The sequence below is a fragment of the Odocoileus virginianus genome, chromosome 34 (genome assembly GCF_023699985.2).
Source record: "Odocoileus virginianus isolate 20LAN1187 ecotype Illinois chromosome 34, Ovbor_1.2, whole genome shotgun sequence".
Classification (NCBI taxonomy): domain Eukaryota; kingdom Metazoa; phylum Chordata; class Mammalia; order Artiodactyla; family Cervidae; genus Odocoileus; species Odocoileus virginianus.
Genome location: NC_069707.1, coordinates 15,519,459 through 15,540,800, shown reverse-complemented (window position 1 = coordinate 15,540,800; position 21,342 = coordinate 15,519,459).

The window sequence follows — 21,342 nt, the reverse complement described above, 5'->3', positions numbered from 1 at the left end:
TGCTACCTGGAATTTTTGGAGTGTCCATTTTCCACCTGACCCTGCAAAAGAATCCAAAGTCATGCCACCTCAGTCCCACCCAATTCCTGGACCAACTCTTGTCCTTCTTGCATATCCCCAATCTCTCCATTTGCAACTGGGCTCACTGTCATCTACACCCCAATAGCAACATCCTTGTGTCTCTTTTATAGCACTCATTGCATCTTATCTGTGGAGTGGATATTTGTGTGTGTGTCCCCGCTGTCCAGCCAGGCCAGGCCACATTCTTCCAGAAGCAGAGACTTAGTATCTATACCTGTTCCGGGTACTCACCTAGACACATAGTATTGTATAAGTAGAGTAGTATTTATAAATATTATATATTATTTTCATAGTGTACATTATGAGAGCTTCCCTGGTGGCTTAGATGGTACAGACTCCACTTGCAATGCAGGAGACCCAGGTTCCATCCCTGGGTCAAGAAGAGCCCCTGGAGAAGGGAATGGCAACCCACTCCAATACTCTTGCCTGGAGAATTCCATGGACAGAGGAGACTGAAGGTTTACAGTCCAGGGAGTCACAAAGAGTCAGACACGACTGAGAGACTAACATTTTCACTTTCACTTCATATGAGAGTGTGATTGCATATTAAATTATATGTGTACATTAAAAAGTAAATATACATGAATGATGATAGGCAGGGTGTAAGATCATAAGTCACAGAGGGAAGAGAAAAAAAGAGGGGAAAAAACCAAGAGCAGCCTACATTTGTGATTCTTCCCCGAAGTGCAAACAGTTTTTTGGGTTCAACCCTATGCTTGAGAAAATGATCTGAGGATGCGACTGATTAATTTAAAATGCCTTTATATCTGGAAAAAAGCATAATTCAAATACATACACTCCTATATTCATAGCAGGAACCAAGACATGGAAGCAACCTAAATGTTTAACAGAGTAATGGATAAAGAAGATGTAGTACATGTGTACAATGGAACACTCAGTTCAGTTCAGTTGCTCAGTCGTGTCTGACTCTATGACCCCATGAACCACAGCATGCCAGGCTTCCCTGTCCATCACCAACTCCCAGACTTCACCCAAACTCTTGTCCATTGAGTCGGTGATGCCATCCAACCATCTCATCCCCTGTCATCCCCTTCTCCTGCCCTCAATCTTTCCCAGCATCAGGGTCTTTTCAAATGAGTCAGTTCTTCACATCAGGGAGCCAAAGCATTGGAGTTTCAGCTTCAACATCAGTCCTTCCAATGAACACTCAGAACTGATCTCCTTTAGGATGGACTGGTTGGATATCCTTGCAGTCCAACAGACTCTCAAGAGTCTTCTCCAACACCACAGTTCAAAAGCATCAATTCTTCTGCACTCAGCTTTCTTTATAGTCCAACTCTCACATCCATACATGACCACTGGAAAAACCATAGCCTCGACTAGACGGACCTTTGTTGACAAAGAAATGTCTCTGCTTTTTAATATGCTGTCTAGGTTGGTCATAACTTTCCTTTCAGTGGAATACTATTCAGCCATAAAAAAGAATGAAATATATGATATAGTTACATGTGGAATCTAAAATATGGCACATATGAACCTATCTGTGAAACAGAAAGAGACTCACAGACAAAAAGAACAGACTTGTGGTTATTAAGGGGGTGGGGAAATGGGAGGAGGGGAACTGGGAGTTAGGGGTTAGTAGATGCTTCCCACTCCAGTACTCTTGCCTGGAAAATCCCATGGGCAGAGGAGCCTGGTAGGCTGCAGTCCATGGGGTCGTGAAGGGTCAGACATGACTGAGCAACTTCACTTTCACTTTTCACTTTCATGCATTGGAGAAGGAAATGGCAACCCACTTCAGTGTTCTTGCCTGGAGAATCCCAGGGATGGCGGAGCCTGGTGGGCTGCCATCTATGGGGTCGCACAGACTCGGACACAACTGAAACAACTTAGCAGCAGCAGCAGCAGCAGCAGCAGATGCTTCCAAGGTGGTGATAGTGGTAAAGAATCCACCTGCCAATGCAGGAGACAAAAGAGATGCAGATTTGATCTGTGAGTCAGGAAGATCGCCTGGAGGAGGGTATTGCAACCCACTCCAGTGTTCTTGCCTGGAGAATCCCATGGACAGAGAAGCCTGGTGAGCTACAATCCATAGGATTGCAAAGAGTTAGACACAATTGAAATGACTTAGCAAAGCACAGATGCAAACTATTACCTATAGAATGGATAAACAAAAGGTCCTATTGTATACAGCACATCGATTTATATTCAATATCTTAGGGAAGACCATAATGGAAAACAATATAAAAAAGAATGTATAGATGTGTGTAATTGAGTCACTTTGCTGTATAGCAGAAATTAATCCAACATTGTAAATCAACTATACTTCAATAAAAATTCCCGTTTAAAAAAAAAAAAAGATGCCTCAGCTTCAATTTGCTCATTCACATTCAATAGCCATCATGGAAGCTGAGATATGGACAGAGAGTCATCAGTCTCCGAGGCCAGGAACCTGCTTTGCCGATGCTCACAATTGTCAGCACTTCCCCACTGGCCTGTGGCATTGTTCTAACAACCTGGTCACCGCCAGAAAGGTCACTGACCCTCAACAAGCCGAGACCCTGGGTCTGCTTCCCAGCGTCACCAGGGATCACTCCAGGCTGCTCACTGACCCGGCTCAGAGACCAGGGTCAGCGAGACCAGCCAGCTGGGGGAGGGCAGGGGACAGTCATCCAACCAGCATCTGGAACCTTTAGTGCAGAATCCTGCCTCAGAGGTGAAAAATCAGAAGCCTGCGGTGGGAGCAGCAGTGGAGGGTCTCCGAGCACTTAGGTAAGAGCAGCTCTGGGCAGACGTGCTCAGAGGTAGGACCCATCGCGGAGAGTCGGCTGGAGCCGGCACTGAAGGTGAACCGCGGGTGCTCATGCAGGTCCATCCAGGAGGCCTGTGGTAGTTGCACCAGCGGTGCTGGTAGCTGGCCAGCAGCTGTCCTGGCCTTGTCCCCTGCTGGCCCAATGCCAGCACCTCCTGTGTTCACTCCAAGCTTGTCTAAAGCCCTCTTCTGTTCACCTTTACCCCTCCCTCCTTCCCATGAGAAGAAGAAACAGTGTGTGTGGCATCTGTAAAAATCCAAGGAGAGCCAGATTACATCCCCAGACTACAACTTTTCCATCTGCAAAATGGGTAGGATGTTGTGTGTCTGCTCATGTCTCGAATAAAACACTTATGAACAATCACCTGGTAAACTCTTGTGGTTATGATATCCTTGTTAGCTTTCTTCATCCTCCAATTAATTCATTCATCACCTTCCTCCTCTTTACTTTCCTGACCCTTTGTAAATCAATTCTAACATCATCAAATCGTATCTGTAAAAGTGCAATTAAACCAATTATAAAGGTACCAAATCCATCAAATGGGAGAGCTTTGTGCTCATGAACATGCCATGGTATGGCACTTGAGTCATGTCTGACTCTCTGCGACCTCATGGATTATAGCCTTCCAGGCTCCTCTGTCCATGGGATTCTCCAGGCAAGAATACTGGAGTGGGTTGCCATGCCCTCCTCCAGGGGATCTTCCCGACCCAGGGATCAAACCTGTGTCTCTTACGTCTCCTGCATTGGCAGGTGGGCTCTTTACCACTAGTGCCACCTGGGAAGCCTGCTTATGAACATAGGGGAACTTTATTTTTGTTCAAAATTTCAAGATATTACAGATATTTTGCTTTAGGATATAAAAATGTGAGTTACTTACACTTGATTGAAATAAAGTGGCACTGGTTTTATTTCAGATCATCTTGGTGGGTTCAGGAAACAGAATGTGTTCATTTGGTGGACCTGAGACCCACAGTGACATTCACAGCAGTGGAGTCCCAAGTGGCCTTCGTGCTGGCGGGAATGGATCTAGACCAGCTTCACACCTCCTGCCCTGAAACTTCTCTCTCTCTTGCCAACACGCAGCATGAAAATAGTTGCCATTTGGATGAGGCAAGAGCTCCAGGCTAGAATGAGGAACTGTGTTTAACCCACTGGCATGACTGAGTTCTAGCTCCTGTCCAAATGAGAACACCTTTCCAGTGAGAGCGAAAGTCGCTCAGTCATGTCCAACTCTTTTCAACCCCATGGACTATACAATCTATGGAATTCTCCAGGCCAGAATATTGGAGTGGGTAGCCTTTCCCTTCTCCAGGTGATCTTCCCAACCCAGGGATCTTCCCAGCTCAGGGATCTTCCCAATCCAGGGATCGAAACCAGGCCTCCTGCATTACAGGCGGATTCTTTACCAGCTGAGCCACAAGGGAAGCCCATACCTTTCCGAGAAGAACCCAAATGATAAACAACTGTTTGTGCACCTGATACAGAAGAGGGAGTTGTTTTAAAATGTTTGTGAAGATAATAAGGGAGGTAATTAGACACGGTTTTTGTTCTCAAAGAGTTGCTCAAGTTTTAAGCATGTGTAGATAGATGCTATAATCAGGCTTTGTCTGGTGTGGACATCTTTAAATGGGGACACAATAGCAGAACTTACCTGACCTGTCAAGCAGACTACAGAAGGGCCTGGACACTCAAGACTGGTGATATTTTGGCCTTAGCTCACAGAGGAAAAAGCACCACCAAGTCAGCGGGCATGTCACCTTGTCAATGGCTGAATTTGGTTTGAATGAACTAGGTTAGAGGAAGGAGGAGATTTGATAGCATATTTATGGCGTCCTACTCTCATAAAAACAGCCACCATTTTTTTGAGTACTGACTCTCTGCCAAGTGCTCCTCTAAGCACTTTGCATGTAATCCTTTTTAGCAACTTTACTTACTGTTCCCATTTTACAGATGGAGAAACCAAAGCCAGAGTTGTTAAATCATCCACCGTAGGACCCCCAGGCAGTAGGTGACAGAACCAGGCTTTGAACCTAGGCACTTGGGCTCCAGGGCGCACTCTCTCCATCCAATGCCTGCCTACCCTGTACAAGAGAGTTTACCTGAGGCCAGTGGGAGCTTTCCCTCTCCTAAGGACACGGAAATAGCCGTGCTCCATCTGTCCCATTCCTGCCCTCACCTGCCAGATCCCTGGGGCACAGCAGAGCTCCAACTCTTTGCTCTTGCTTTCTTCTGGAGGCTGAATATGTTTTCCAGAGTGCCAAACACAAGGAGCTGGTCAGGGGAGGCTTGCCTTCTCCATCTCACCTCCATCCTAACCTAGAGGCCAGTCCTTCAAGCCACAGGTATGGAAGGACCCACAGGACCCAGCATCCCTGTGGCCAGAGCCAGGTTCCTTCAACCTTTCTAGAGAGGAAAGTGGGGTGACCACTTTCCTGACCACCAACAGCTGTTGCTCCTTACACATGGACACCTGCGCACGCCGGGGAGCAGAATATTTGTTGTGCTTAACCCTCTTCCCAGAGATCATACAGGTAGGTTACTGATTTCTACCTCCATGGTTGAATTGTTCATCTCGGTGTTAACTTCCATTGCCTCTTCCCTCTCCAATGGAAAGGCGGACTCCCCTCTGGGGTTCTACCCTGGCCCATATGCCCTGTGCAGAATGACTCTCCCTCCCAGTTTTGAGACATAGAGTTTGCAAAGAAGTCAGGCTGTCATGTTCCCAGAGCAGCTCAGTGTACCGAGACAGTCAGTGTGGAAGCTGGATAATTACCAATCTTGTCAGGTAAAGACAATGGGCCCCAGGCTTCCACACCAACTGTCTCCATGACGCTGAGCAGCTCTGGGAACACGAGAGCCTGACTTCTTTGCAAACTTTCAAACGGTGTTGCTGGAGAAGATTCTTGAGGGTCCTTGGAACAATAAGGAGAAGACACTGAAGTTAGGAAAGATTGAGTGCAAGAGGAAAAGGGGTGACAGAGGATGAGATAGATGGTCAGATGGCATCATCAACTCAATGGACATGAGTTTGAGCAAATTCTGGGAGATAGTGAAGGATTGGGAAGCCTGGCGTGCTGCACGCCATGGGTCACAAGGAGTCGGACACAACTGAGCAACTGAACATCAACAACAACTGAACTATGAATTCCAGGAGCATAGGGACAAATCCTTGACCATTTTAATGTCTCCAGATTCTAGAATAAGGCCTGGCGTGTGGGAAGGAAGACTTGTGTAATACATACCAGTTGCCTTTGAGGGCTCACACCTTCCAGGGAGGATGCTAAATGTGCATTTCTAACTAGACTTAGGGAGCCTTCAGATCATGGGAGGGGTCGGGGGAGGAAGAGATGGCATCTGGTTGGGTGGATTCAGAAAGACTAGATGAAGGCCCTGGCCTTGGAGTTGGGCCATGGAGGAGCAATAGGAGGCAGCGGAATTGGCTTGAACAAGGCAGGCTCCTGGAAAGCACGGGAATATTCAGGAAGCAAGGTGGTTTCCTTTGGCTGGAGCATGAGGTGCGTGGAACAGAGCGGTAGGAGCCAGAATGAGGGTGGGGGTTGGCCAGGCTGGGGAGGCCTGGGCACCGGGGAAGCAGGAAGGCCAAGGTGAAGGGGGTTGGCTGCCTTCCATGTTGTCCCGCCTCTATTTCTCATCTGCTTCCGAGAATCAATTGTTCAGCGTTAAGTGGATGGAGGGACTTTCCTAGCCTCCTATCTGTGTTCGTAACTAGACTTGGTGGAGCCTGCAACAATGGCTTTCTATTTAGAACCAGAAGTCAGGCTTTGTGACGACCTTCTCCAAAGAGGCGGCAGAGAACAAACTGTGCTCTGCTTGTGGAGTGACCGCAGGGAGGATGCAACATTTCTATCAAACGCTGATAGGCTGCGTTCTTTTATTAATCACATAATCCGTTGGTCTAAAAGCACATCCTCAACGCCCCAAACCTAAGTTATTCAACTGGACTCCGAAGTGGGAAATGCTGAAGTGTAAGCCTGCAGAGGGTTCTAGGAATAAGGCACAGGAATAAATATTCTCCCTGTGCTTCTGTCCATTGCTGCAGTCCTACTCTTTGAGACCCCATGGACTATAGCCCGCCAGGCTCCCCTGTGCATGGGATTCTCCAGGCAAGAATACTGGAGTGGGTTGCCATGCCCTCCTCCAAGCGATCTTCCCAACTCAGGGATCAAACCTGTGCCTCTAAAGTCTCCTGCATTGGCAGAGGAGTTCTTTACCACTCTCACCACCTGGGAAGCCCATGTAAAATGTTAAAATGTTAGAACAAATTAGACTAATGTCTCCTTTAGCCGGCCGTTGCTCCAGTCTTGTCTATCACCTTCCCCATCCCCTCTCCTGAGTCAGCCATTATTATCATTCTGTTGAATACATTTTCAGAACTTTTTCATATGTGTTTACATATTTAGAAAATGTATACTTGTGTTTTATGTCCACCTCCCTAGATGCATGACTCATGCGGCTTTGAAATTAGTTTTCTGAAAGCCCGAAGGTAGCAAGTGACCAGAATTCTGAGTACGTGCTGCAGCCGAAATAGGAAGCTCTTCATATTCTCTAAAAAAAGTGCTTGTCCGCTTGACTTTGGATTTTCCTTCCGTGTTCAGGAAGATGTGAAAGGACAGTTGATACTGCAATTCCCTGCTTGGATTCCTTACCTGCTTCTGAAAATCTCTGATAGATTCCCCACCCCCACACAATCCTTAGCACCTCTGACAGGGGTAAGCAGAGTGAGAAAGCCAAGGATGAACAGGGCTGTCACCCATTCTGCCCAAACAGAGGTGGAGAACCCTTCCCCAGCAACTGCCAGAGAGATGCTGGCTGCCAGGGTCTCTGGACACTTTTACTTACCATTTATTTCGATAAGGAAACTCTGTCTCAGCCCAAGGATGTGAGAGCTGTCTCTGCGATCCCCAGTTTAACAGTGAGATTGTACAAGTTCTCTTGCTTTTTTAAAAAAACTCAGAATCCCCTTCTTACGCCAGGAAACACAGGATTTAAAAGCCTTGCAGATGAAGGCTTTCATCGAGAAGGACAAGCAGGTTAGTTGGATAACTCATAGACTAGCAACATTTCGGTGAATTACTTATAAATTTAACAGTAGAGAAGATTTCTTTACCCGGAAGATAAAGCTCACTGCTGGAGCACTTTTGAGTTCTCTTGCACTGCCTGTGACCCTTAAGAGTGTTAATACTCATAACATAAAGCATGGAAAGTCAGAATGCATTTCATGTCACCTTTGCCAAGGATTGGCTCTCCCTCTGGCTGAATTAACCACTGATTCTTAGTCTGCTCTCCTAAAGTCACAAGCTAATTTATCCTGTGATCATTTCATCAGAGGGCAACCTAAGGGTATATCATCGGCCTTCCTTTATTTCCATGTTAACGCACAGGGTCCATGTTGGTTATTGTCAAATATGACAGCAATTTCTCCTGCTCTCATTGCAAAGGCAGATGACAAATTGCTCTGGGGTCAGGTTTTATGAAGATGATAAAATCCTCTAATGGGTTTCAGGTGCTTTTTACCAGCAATCATGAGGCCATCTTGAAGTCAGTGTATGGACATTATCATAGCTCAGTGATGTTGAGCCTAATGTTTTGCTTGTACATCTCTTTTTTAGGATCTCCACTGAAATTTGGCATCTCCATTGAAATTTGCTAACAAAGGTCCATATAGTCAAAGCTATGGTTTTTCCAGTAGTCATGTATGGATGTCAGAGTTGGACCATAAAGAAAGCTGAGCGCCGAAGAATTGATACTTTTGAACTGTGGTGTTGAAGACTCTTGAGAGTCCCATGGACTGCAAGGAGATCAAACCAGTCAATCCTAAAGGAAATCAGTCCTGAATTTTCATTGGAAGGACAGATGCTGAAGGTGAAACTCCAATACTTTGGCCACCTGATGCAAACTGACTCATTGGAAAAGCCCCTGATGCCGAGAAAGATTGAAGGCAGGAGGAGAAGGGGACAACAGAGGATGAGGTGGTTGGATGCCATCACTGACTTGATGGACATGAGTTTGAGCAAGATCCAGGGGTTGGTGATGGACAGAGAAGCCTGGAGTGCTGCAGTCCTTGAAGTCACAAAGAGTCAGACAAAACTGAGTGACTGAACTGAACTGATTGAAATTTGGAGGTCTTTAGACACTGAGATTTCCTGTACAAAGGGAAATTGACTTTACCTTGCTACCTTCTTCAAAGATTCCATTTCTGATTTGACCCTATAGCCCTCAAGAGCAAATTTCTCCACCACCTCTCTTGTGCTATGAAGTGATGCTTCTCTGCTTAGCACCAAACATAGTTCCTCATCAAAACCTGGATGATGCCTGATGACAGTATCCCAGTGGTCTGACAAAGTCAGCCTCGGCTTTGGGTACCAGCCTGTCCTTTGAGCCCCTGGAGCTTCTCTCTGGCGTGTGAGTTTTGAGACAAACTGCAGATTCTGGAATCTGAGGTCCTATCCAATATGACAGCATCAGAAACCATATTTTAAAAGAGAGAGGAGTGTGCTATTCTGAAATAACATTTTCCATGTTGCCAGCCTTGTAAATGACAATGTGTCCATTACATTCAGCAGTAACTTTTGCTTAATTTTTCAAGCTTCATATTAAAATGTTCAAGATTTATACTCAAACAGTTAATATCCAGGGGGATACAATCCCAAAGAGTGAAGGGAACAGGCTTAGTGCTCCCTTTATCATGCCTCAAGGTGACAACACACCCAAGGGGTGCCTCACGAACATCTCAGAGACTTGAAATGGTAGAACTCTACTAATCCTGACATCACGCTCAGAAGACCGAGGAGGGGCAGTGTTGTGGTGGTCCTGGAAATCAGCCTGGGATTCTCCAACTCCTTCTGGGCGGAACACCCCTCTCATCCCCCATGCTAGCCCCCCACCCACCCCACCTCCTGCCCAGGAGAATGAGCGCCCTATTTCCAGCAGCTTCCTCTAAGTGGTCACCTGACAGCCCCTCTGTGGTCTCTACAGACAGAAAAGACAGGCCCCAGGTCACACCTCATCAGGAGCTGGGTCTCAACCAAGCCCAGCCAAAGGGTCTCCGGATAACGTCACTTGTCTGTCTGGTGTGGTTTCCTCTTCCGAAGAAAAGGCCTTTCAGTCTTTTTAGCCTGCCTTTAAACCACAATTTCCCCTCTATCAGAAGACTTTGACATGCCCTACATGTTATGTTATACACATCGCCTGAGTCACATCACCACAGCATCAGTGTCAAGTAGAACTGCTGTCAGCTGCGGCCCCAGGAAAATTCCTAAGCTCTCTGGTGCTCCATTTCTTTATCAGCAAGAAGGTGATGGTGATCATGATGATGATGATGATGATGATGATGGTTTGATGTGTTTCTTAAGGGCTCTTTGTTGAGCTTTCCTGGTGGCTCAGATGGTAAAGAATCTGCCTGCGATGCAGGAGACCTGGGTTTGATCCCTGGGTTGGGAAGATCCCCTGGAGAAGGAAATGGCAACCCACTCCAGTATTCTTGCTTGGGAAATCCCAGACAGTGGAGCCTGGTGGGCCACAGTCCATGGAGATGCAAAGAGCTGGACACGACAGAGCAACTGAGCACAAGAGAGAGCTAATCTATCTCTCAGTGTTCTCCACATATTGTTGTATTAAATGAAATAAGATAAGCACTTAGCAATACCTAGCAATACAGAAACTCTCAGTAGATAGTAACAGCTGTTAAATTTCCTTTTCCAATGCCTATGTTCTTTCACGTAATACATAAGGTATATTTTTGTGCTTTTTTTCAAATTATTTTTTAAAAAGACAACAGGATGATAGACCATTTATTCATCATCCAATATTAAATAGACCTCAGTTAAGCAGATTAATTGTAGGTGTTTTATGAATGGAGAAAGCAGCAAACTAAGAGAAAATTGGAAAAGACCCTGATGCTGGGAAAAATTGAAGGCAGGAGGAGAAGGGGGTGACAGAGGATGAGATGGTTGGATGGCATTACCAACTCAATGGACATGAGTCTGAGCAAACTCCTGGAAGTGGTGAAGGACAGGGAAGCCTGGCATACTGCAGTCTATGGAGACACAAAGAGTAGGACAAGACTGAGGAACTGAACAACAAGAGAAAATACCCTATCAGAGATGCAGGATATATTTTAAAATAACTTCTATCATGAGGCCTGAGTATCAGTTCAGGCTCTTCGCAGCATAATCATCCTTAGTATCATACAATCAGAATTAATATTCAGAAGGGTAACCCTGCCCTGGGCTTCCCAGGTGGCTCAGTGGTAAAGAATCCACTTGCCAGTGCAAGAGTCACAGAAGATGCCGGTTGGATCCCTGGGTAGGGAAGACCCCCTGGAGGAGGAAATGGCAACTCACTCCAGTTTTCTTGCCTGGAGAATCCCAGGGACAGAGGAGCCCATGGGCTACAGTCCATGGGGTCACAAAAAGGCGGACATGACTGAGCGACTGAGCATGCACACATGCAACCCTGCACTATAAGACGTTTATCAGTGAGAAAAAGATCCAATTACTTGAAGATGGTATTTTAAGGCATCAGTATCTGCAGATGTCCTACCTTATGTATTGCAAAGAAAAGGAGTTCTAGTGATCCCAAATTCAATAAGCCATAGCACCCCATTTCCCAAGGTTTTATTTAATCCAGACTTTACTGACCTGAGTGCATGAAGGACATCTGCAGGTTGGAAGATTTCTGGTTGAACAAGTGCACACCAAGACTGTCATTAGTGATTATCTCCGGCTTAAGCCATGGAGTGGGGCAGAAAATGCATAATCACTAGACAAGTTTCCACTTAAAGCTTTTTCATGCTACCATATGAACCCTGCAAATACTCCCACGAGTATGCAGAAATTACTAATTAATATGCAGAAATTACTAATTCTATTGCTGGAGAAATGAAGGATGGTAAGCAGTTGAAAGTCCACTTGAAATTCATAATAGGAGCTCCTCTTCTCCAGCTAATTAATACCAGTATTCAGGCCTGTAGATCCTTGCATCACCTACCACATTGCCTCTGAAGATTTGTGGAAACTTGCAGCTCTGACTGCCCCTTAATCTCAATTTTACTGATTTAGGAGAGACTGGCCATTTGGGGAGGGTCGAGCTCTGTCTCCTGGTTGGAAGCACAGTAGCCCATTCACTGTGCGGATCTTTGAGTGACTCATAAGGCAGCTGCCTAGATTTATGGCCAGTTGATTGATTTAAGGGCTGTTGGCTCTTTTGTTGAAATTCATATTAATAAAAAAGAGGGCTTTATAAATACTTACTGTTGCATGGAGGGAATGCATGAAGCATCAGGAGCAAGGATTATGATGTCTTTACAACTCAAGAAGTAGGGTAGAACCATGCTTCTTTTCATCAGGTTTTGCAGTCTTAAAAGCAAGTAGGCTCTGAGGGAATTTACCATAAAATTGGCAGGACAAACTAAACTCTAGCAATTATATATAAACTCCTGTTTTCCTCTTACCACCAAGAAGTTACTTTTACTGCCAAGACATAACGTCTTTTCTTTTCTTTTTTTTTTTAAGATCAGACATAAACACTCAAAGGTTGAATTCTGGCAAGTTAGTCTCTTGTCCAAGTTCTTAATTTATGCCAACATGTAGCATATACATCAGTTTTTAGCTACTTAAGAGAAAACAAATGTTGGTTATGTAATATAATAGCATAAAACTCATCCAAACTTATAAAGTAGAGGACCTATTCCTCCCCTCCCCCAGGCGATCCACTGCCCCCAGGCATACCCTGGAAGCCTAAGAACCTTCTTCCCAGAGGCTACCGCTTCCTTCCTACCCCTTGTACTGGCTGCAAACTTTCCCTCTGCCTGGAACACTGTCTCTGCTCTGTCCTTTCTCCTTTGGCATGTTAACTCCTACTCATTCTGATCTCAAAGGACAATTTTAGGGACATCATTCCTGAACTTCTAGAGTAGGTTTTGGAAGGCTCTATATCCATCCTCAGATCCTTTACTTTGCACAGCGGGCAATTGATCCTGATTTGGGTATTAAGTCATTGCCATGGATTCTCCCCATAATATGGCCATGAGAACTGGAACGGCATCTCTTTTGCTCCTCTTTGCCCAGAATGGTCCTGGCACATACATGGGGCTCAGCAAATACCAGAAGAATTACTGAATGCACTTATGCATTTACGTATGAATGAAGTAATGTAGCTACTTTTCAGGCAGGCCGACCATTCCATTAAGTCCCTCCAAGAGGTCAGCGAGTAAGGGGACTTTGATATTTCTAGACTACAACTTTCTACCTGCAGTCTTCTCATGCCAAGCCACGAAGTGAGTGTAGGGCCTTTCCAATTAAACAAAAAAAAAGTTACATTCCCACCTCTTAAAAAATAAATCTTTCACAGTCCTCACTGGAAAGTACCCTGTACCCCCAAAGCATTTCCTCCTTTTCATGGGCTGGTGTGGATGGTATTTCTCATCTCCTCACAATGACAGCATTACTGACAGATCCTCTGAGAAAGAACCATGCTCCCTTCCCCCAGGCGCCCCACTGTGCCTCGTGCACATCCCCGGAAGCTGCCGTCTAGACCAGGAGTCTTATTTGACTGGCGCTATCTCTTCGCGTGGCAGAATTCAGTTATAAAAACTACCCCACACATTTAGTCATTCACACATAAATTGGCATTTTTATTTTATTTTCTTGACACAAGCTGTTTGGGAAATTGATTAAAGGCGGCACTAGACTGCTCCGTTCCAGTTCTGAAAAAGTCTTTCAGTTTGCGATTCACTAGTTTTGCAATTCAGATGTAGCAGCCATAGATTCACAGCATCATTTCATTCATTGACCAGGGCTTTCTGATTCCAGAAAGTTTTCTAGGGATGTGGAGAATGCCTTCTTCTATGAAGAGGGGCATGAGTAACGCACTAAAGTTATTCCTGATCTAGTGTAAGCTACTTAACCCTCATGTATCTACCAAATAGTTAGCCGTCTAGTAAAAAATAATTTAGTAGAGAGGTTCTGATCTTAAAGAACTCATCAAAGAATCATTTTATTAGATGAATAACTACCTTCAATTATATCAGTTTTGTTTGTCAAGGTTTTTTTTTTGTTTGTTTTTATACGCATGCATGCAAACCTGACCATTATGAAATCAACTGTCTCACCTGTCTTATCCTATCACTGTCAATAATCACAGGTTGAGTGCACACCCAAGAAAGTAACTTGGTCCTTGTTGCAATTCAGGGGGAAGCAGGTGTAGGCAATGCGTGGTTTGTACATTCTGGGTGGGGAACTTATCCCTGGGGTGTTTAGGAAAATCCAGTACAAGATGTGGAACTAAAACTTCTTCCTGGAGGAAGGTCACGTCTCCTCAAATAACACAAGAAAGCACATCCCAGCCACAAACACAGGATCTTATATGACATCATATAATATAGATATAGTACTTACTGGTAGATCTGGTTAACTGAAATTAACCAAATTGTGGTGGCATAATAAGAAGAAGACAAGGGCATCAAACAGGGGCTAGATTAATAGGTCTAAAATATTGGACTAAGAAATTTGAACTTGAGTCGAAACTAAGGAGGTACTGAAGTTTGGTCAAGGGGTGGCTGATGTGCGCATGAATATGTAAACAAACTGCAAATAGTATGCAGACATCCCAGTAAAGTGTTTGAGCCTTTCTTACTAAGAAATTTGTAAAGCAAATAAGACTGACATTGTCAGGCTTCATATCCATCATCTTCTTTTCAGGCAAATATCTTTGTCCCAAGACTGTCAAGCTCTTCTTTTTTCATTTTCCTGATTTAGGATAATTTGGTGATCTTGGAAGATACCTAACTGGGCCATGTTCCATGATAAAATCCACAATAGATTTTTATTTCCTTTCATGGGAGATAAAACTGAATATAATTCAGAGATTAATTCCCAGTCAAGTTTGCAGCTTCTCCAAGTTAAATGTGTAAGCAGAGTCACTTCCTCAACTATGAGCCTAAACTCCTTTTTTCCCCACTTTATCCCTGTGCAAGCCTGGACAATGCTGACATTTAATGAGGCGTGTTCTCCTCCAGAGCGAGCTCTTCAAAACCATTTCTCCCAGCTTTGAGTGACAGCTCAGGGAGCAACTTCCATTCTGGACAGAAATGCAGCATTTGGAAGGGGGCGGGGCTTAGATGCCTCTTGACTTGGAAAGAGTGATGACCAGGGGTTGATGGGGCAGGGGAATGGTTAGTGCAGAGAAACACAGGTTGTAGCCCATTGGGAAAGTCTCCCCACTTTTCAGAAGACTCTAGTCTTTGACTGCCGTCTGGGTCAACACTCAAAGTCCTTCCCAGTCACACAGATTGGCTTTGCTTTTCACCCTTTGGGGGCCCCTTTCTGTATTGTTAGCTATGCAAACAGTGACCCTCTGAGAGCAGGCTGGCAACCTGCGCTGTGCAGAATGCATGGAAGCCTAAATGTGGACTTATCCCCACCAGGGAAGCACGTGATGAGAACTTGAACTAAAACCAGAGGAAGAGGACTGGAAATAAGAAATAGATGATGATATATGATATATATATAAATTTAAATTAAAATAAGCTTTATTTTATTTTAATTTTTATTTATATTGGAGTATAGTTGACTTACAATGTTGTGTTACTTTTAAGTGTAATGATATATAGTATTTTTAATTACAAGATTACAGGAGGAGATGTTCATTAATTGAATTAGTCCACATCAAGGTTGTCTTCTATTTTTTTTTTTTAACTTGCTGAATAGCTTTTAAAGACCCCTTCTGTTCCTGAAAGGTGAAAGGATACATTTCCTAAAAGAAATAGGAGCTCAAAACATCTTGCTAGGAATGTGGGAGTCAACTCTCAGGAAACTATTTGGTTGCTGGAAAGTGATCATGAAATTGAGTTCTTCATAAAAAAAGTCCTTCTGTAATTACAGAAAAACTTACTTTGAAGCCAGTATCCTAAATGTGCCTGGAGTGAATTGCATTACAAAGGACTCCAGTCTACACAGGCAGCCGAGTCCATGTATGGTGAATGAGTTGAGGGAAATCATAAAAATGAAGAAACCAATTTTTAAAAGAATGATTTTTCAGGTAACAAATTCAGACAAAGCATGATGCTTCTTTGGCTTCGGGTTTAATTTGTTTCATCACATAATTCTGAAGAAAAGTGTAACATCTCAGAATTCATAGGCAATATGTTGACACTATTTCATCAGGTTTTGCTGAATCAAGCTGGAAAGAAAATGCTAATGGGAATAAGGATTTTGATAATATAAATAAAGTTGACTTTTTGGGGAAAAGGAGACTCAGAAATGAAAAAGAAGAAAGAAAAATGAAGTCTAGAAGAACAGATCAGTACAAAGAGTAAGAAACAGACATGCAAGTGTAGTTTTGGTGGGAAGGTAGATTTAATTTCTGTTCTGAACAGAGTAATTCAGATAAACAGGAAATATCACCAGTCTTTAATGGATGCAACACATGATTCTAAATATTCAAGGTGTGTGTGTGTGCGTGTTCTTAGTCACTCGGTTATTGTACAACTGTTTGCGACTCCGTGAACTATAACCCGCCAAGCTCCTCTGTCCATGGGGATTCTCCAGGCAAGAATACTGGAGTAGATTGTCATGCCCTCCTCCAAGGGATCTTCCCAACCCAGGTCTCCTGCATTGCAGGTGGATTCTTTGCCAGCTGAGCTACCCAGGAAGCCCTATTCAATGTATATTTACTGACAAGCATGAAGGTACTAAGGAAGGAGTTCCCAGAAGTAAAACATCTTAATCTTTCTCCAGTCACTGCTTAATGCACCTTTGTTCCCTTTATCATCGCACTTTCTTCAAAGACTGCATTTTATAAGCCTGCTGATAACTGCTTCCTCCAGGATTCAACTCTGTTTAAAAGTCAGGTCTTTGTATTTTCAAATATCAGTGTTCACCATTCAAAATGAATTTTCCTTCTTTTGAGAATTTCATGGGATTTAATTTTTAATATAAGTATTTAATTTATTAATTTATTAATTTAATTTATTCCTTCTTCATAAAGCATTTAGCATTAAAAAGACCTCACTAGTTCATTATCAATAATTTTAAGGCAATACACCCCCAAAAGTCAAACTTTTATGTAAAATAAGTCAAGGCATAAAACTTATACTCAGAAAACAGCATATACTATATGGAAAAAATTTTAAAAAGAAACCACTTGAACATAGAATTCTGAAGAAGGGGCACATACTTGGCTTGGGTTACTTTGGGCCCAGAATGTTGTCTATAAAGCAAGCTCAGCAAGTCCAGGCACACAAACACACACACACACACACACACACATATAATATTTACATGTCCTTTTAATTAGGAACCTTATGAGAATGACTAAAGGATTGATTTATGACTAAACCCATATTCTATAACAATAGGTATTTATGTTTCTAATTTGTACTTCTATATAAACTAGCTATATAATATTTAGCATTCTGACATTTGTCTCCAGTTTCTCCTCACTAAGGAAGTGGTGATAATCCATAGCTAGTGAGAATCCGGAAATAGTCCTTGCACCCTCCAGATCATCTTTTGAATGTCCTGTGTTGTTTTTAATTTTGCATTTGTCTTACAGGATTGAGCTATTTTCAAAAGTTCATATTTTAAGACATTCACTATTTAATATGAAAACTCAATGCCAGATCATTTTGTTCTTATTCCCAAACATTTTAAACAATATTTTGCAGGTGATACAAGAACAATCTTGAAAGTTTGGTTTCACTGGGACTTTTCCTTCTAGAATTTTTGCTTGACATAGGGTATTTTTTATTCTTCAAGACATAGCCTGCCACCATTTAAAATGGAAATGAAAAAAAAAGTACATGTATTGAATAGCCAAAGTCTCCAAATTTGCCAACAGCTTCTAAAGAGTTGTCATAGACCTCAGTACTGGCCCTGGATAATTATTTCTAAGATGATGTTGTGTCTGAAAGAGAACTGCCAATTTGCAGTCTCAGGCACCATTTTTTGGCATTAATGAATAAGAATAATTATGGGGTTTCCCCCCCTTTTCCGCTGATCATTTTGTTCTCTATAATTAGTTGCCTGGTTATTCCTCTCTACAGCATGTGCACTCAGATCTTGAATGTAAAATTCCTTTTCTCACCGGTAGTAGGGTTAAGTCTGAAGTTGTTTGGGAGAAGTGAAAACTAGATAATCACTAAACTCATCTGAAGGTAGTGTGGCACAGGATGTGGGTTTCAGTAGGCTAAAAATCTCCTACTCCCTAATTTGTGTTAGGTCATGTACTAACCGAGCCTCACATGTGCTCTTCTTTCAATCCACGCACTCCGACTGGGAAATAAGGTCCAAACCACCTGCCTGGTTGGGTGAGAAGAGGGATGGGACCTGGAAATCCCTGGGGCCAGCACCACCACAGGGGGCGCCAATCACTGGTCCTTTGTTCTGCCTCTCCCCAATGTTCTAGAGTCCCTGGGTTTCCAGTGGCCTTCAATGAAACATCATTGCATGATAAAACCTTAACCTTACTATACTCCATGTCTTCCTTTAAACCCTGAAAGAGCTTAAATTTGAGGTGCGCAGTCTGAAGGGACTCCTCCCATTGTTCTTCAGGAAATGCTGTTGGTATTTAGGATGGAACGAACTTTTGTGGTGTATGACTGTCCCAGATAGTAGAAAGTTTAGCCACCCTGGCGTCCAACACCAGCAGATTCCCCATTCCAAGGTGACACCCAAACACTCCTCCCATTTCAAACCATTCTTCCTGTGGTGACCTTCTAAACATAATTATTTTGAGAAATAAAGTTGAAAGTAACTCCTTCCTCTAACACACCTGACATAGAGAAAACAGCTCAAAGGATATGCTAAATTTCAAGAACTTCCAAACATACGAATTTGAAAATAAAGTTAATTTTAAGCAGAAACATAAATTGTCCAGTGTTGCTTTATTTAGATATAACACCACCAAGAATGAGCTCTGCTATGCAAATATCCAGGCCATCTGCATAAAATAATATTGGCTTTGGTTAACTTTTTTCTGCAAATATCAATATTTACCAAACATGTACACATACATCTTACTTTACTATATAGAACAAAATTGAGAATGCTTAGGCAATGGGCTCCAAAATCACTGCAGATGGTGACGGCAGCCATGAAATTAAAATTCGCTTACTCCTTGGAAGAAAAGTTATGACCAACCTAGACAGCATATTAAAAAGCAGAGATATTACTTTGTCAACAAAGGTCCATCTAGTCAAGGCTATGGTTTGTCCAGTAGTCATGTATGGATGTGACAGTTGGACTAGAAAGAAAGCTGAGTGCTGAAGAATTGATACTTTTGAACTGTGGTGTTAGAGAAGACTCTTGAGAGTCTCTTGGACTGCAAGGAGATCAAATCAGTCAATCCTAAAGGAAATAAATTCTTATTATTCATTGGAAGGATTGATGCTGAAGCTGAAACTCCAATACTTTGGCCACCTGATGCAAAGAGCTGACTCATTTGAAAACACCCTGATGCTAGGAAAGATTGAAGGTGGGAGGAGTAGGAGATAACAGAGGATGAGATGGCTGGATGGCATCACCGACTCAATGGTCATGAAAGTGAAAGTGAAGGTCGCTCAGTCGTGTCCGACTCTTTGTGACCCCATGGACCATACAGTCCATGGAATTCTCCAGGCCAGAATACTGGAGTGGGTAGCCTTTCCCTTATCCAGGGGAATCTTCCCAACCCAGGGATTGAACCCAGGTCTCCCACATCGCAGGCAGATTCTTTACCAACTGAGCTATGAGGGAAGCCTCTTAGCTCATATGGAGGTGAAGCCTCAAACTCATATGGACATGAGTTTGAGTAAACTCCAGGAGTTTGTGATGGACAGGGAGGCCTAAGATGCTGCAGTCCATGGAGTCGCAAAGAGTCAGACACGACTGAGCAACTGAACTGAACTGAGTTGAGGCAATTGAAGGAACAGATAAAATTGTGATGGTGGCTATGAGCTATTTACAGTTCTTACTATCACATGTGTCTGTTATCCTGGCACATTTCTGTCATGTTTTTTGCATCACTTGATGCTTCTTTGCTGTCTTCTTGCCATTGCTAGTATCTGAGGTCTTCCTGCTCTTCAGGGGCCTCTTTAGCAGCAATCATGTTTAAGGAATCCGATGAGCTCATTATGCTAGTCCAATAGTAGGTGGGATAATTATCCACTATATTTATTATTCCTGATAAGTAATGAATTTACGCTTTCCTCCTAGACACCAGATCTTAACCTTCTAGGCTACTAGTAAAGGGAAATTTGGGGCTTTTCTGGCGGTTCAGTGGTAAAGAATCTGCCCGCAATACAGGAAATGCAGGTTTGATACCTGGGTCAGGAAGATTCCCCTGGGGAAAAAAAAATGGTAACCCACTCCAGGATTCTTGCCTGGGAAATCCCATGGACAGAGGAGCCTGGAGGCTACAGTCCACAGGGTTGCAAAAGGGTAGAATATGACTTAGCAACTTAGTAATCACAAGGGGAAATTTAGGCACTGTGTTGCAAACCAACAATGAAGATATTCTGACATATCAGAATTTCTAGAGATTTCAAATTCCTCTACCTACTTTTAAGCCCAACTAAGCTAGGTACTAATAACTGTGAACATTTATTTTCTCTTTCACTCTTTGAAGTTAGTATAGTGCCTTGACTTTTAAGTTAGCTGATTAGAGGCTTGAGAGACAGGAGTGCCAGTACTGACTCTGATCACCACTCCTAGCTGGAGAGATCTTGAAGACACACTTGCTGATATTCTTGGTTTGCTGTCTTCCCTACAGGAGACTCTGCCATAAGTCCCTTCTCTTATCTCAAATGCTTTAACACAGTCAAAATATTCTAGATCTTTTTCAAACCACATTTGAAATAGGAATAGCTTTAAAAATCAAAAAGGATAAATGCTACCTGTGTTTTTTCCCGAGGTGCTCCTGTAACCCAGTGGACAGGATATTTCTGATCTTGGGTGATCATAAATCCAGTGCAGCCATCACAAGGTCCATAAAAGTTGTCACCCAAAGTCATAAAATGAAAGTGAGGCGTGATCCAGGCTTTTAACTCTATAAGTTTTGCAAACATTAACTCCCACATGTGCATGGATCAGTGACCCTGAAATGTGACTCTATAGGAGACTCTGGTCTCACAGCTTTTCATTAGAATCAGCTGGGTTAGTGGGACAAATGGAGAACCAGAATGCAGAGCCCTGCCCATGTTCGTAAGCCGTTCCACCACGTACAGTGTGTGGCCCTGATCGAGTCACTAAAACTTCCTAAATGACTGTGACCTTGTATGTAACTTAGGGTTATAGGGTTTATGTCCCTGGGTTTGTATGAGGGATGAATGAAATGCCATAAGAGACACTCAGTGATCTGAAAAAGCAAAAATATTTCTTCTAGACTCGATCTTATTGGAGAGAGAAAAGGGTATGACTTGAGGGATTCACTAGGTCTGTGTTGGTTGCCTTCAGATTCTTCTCACCCTTTTCCTGCTCAATGTCACAGG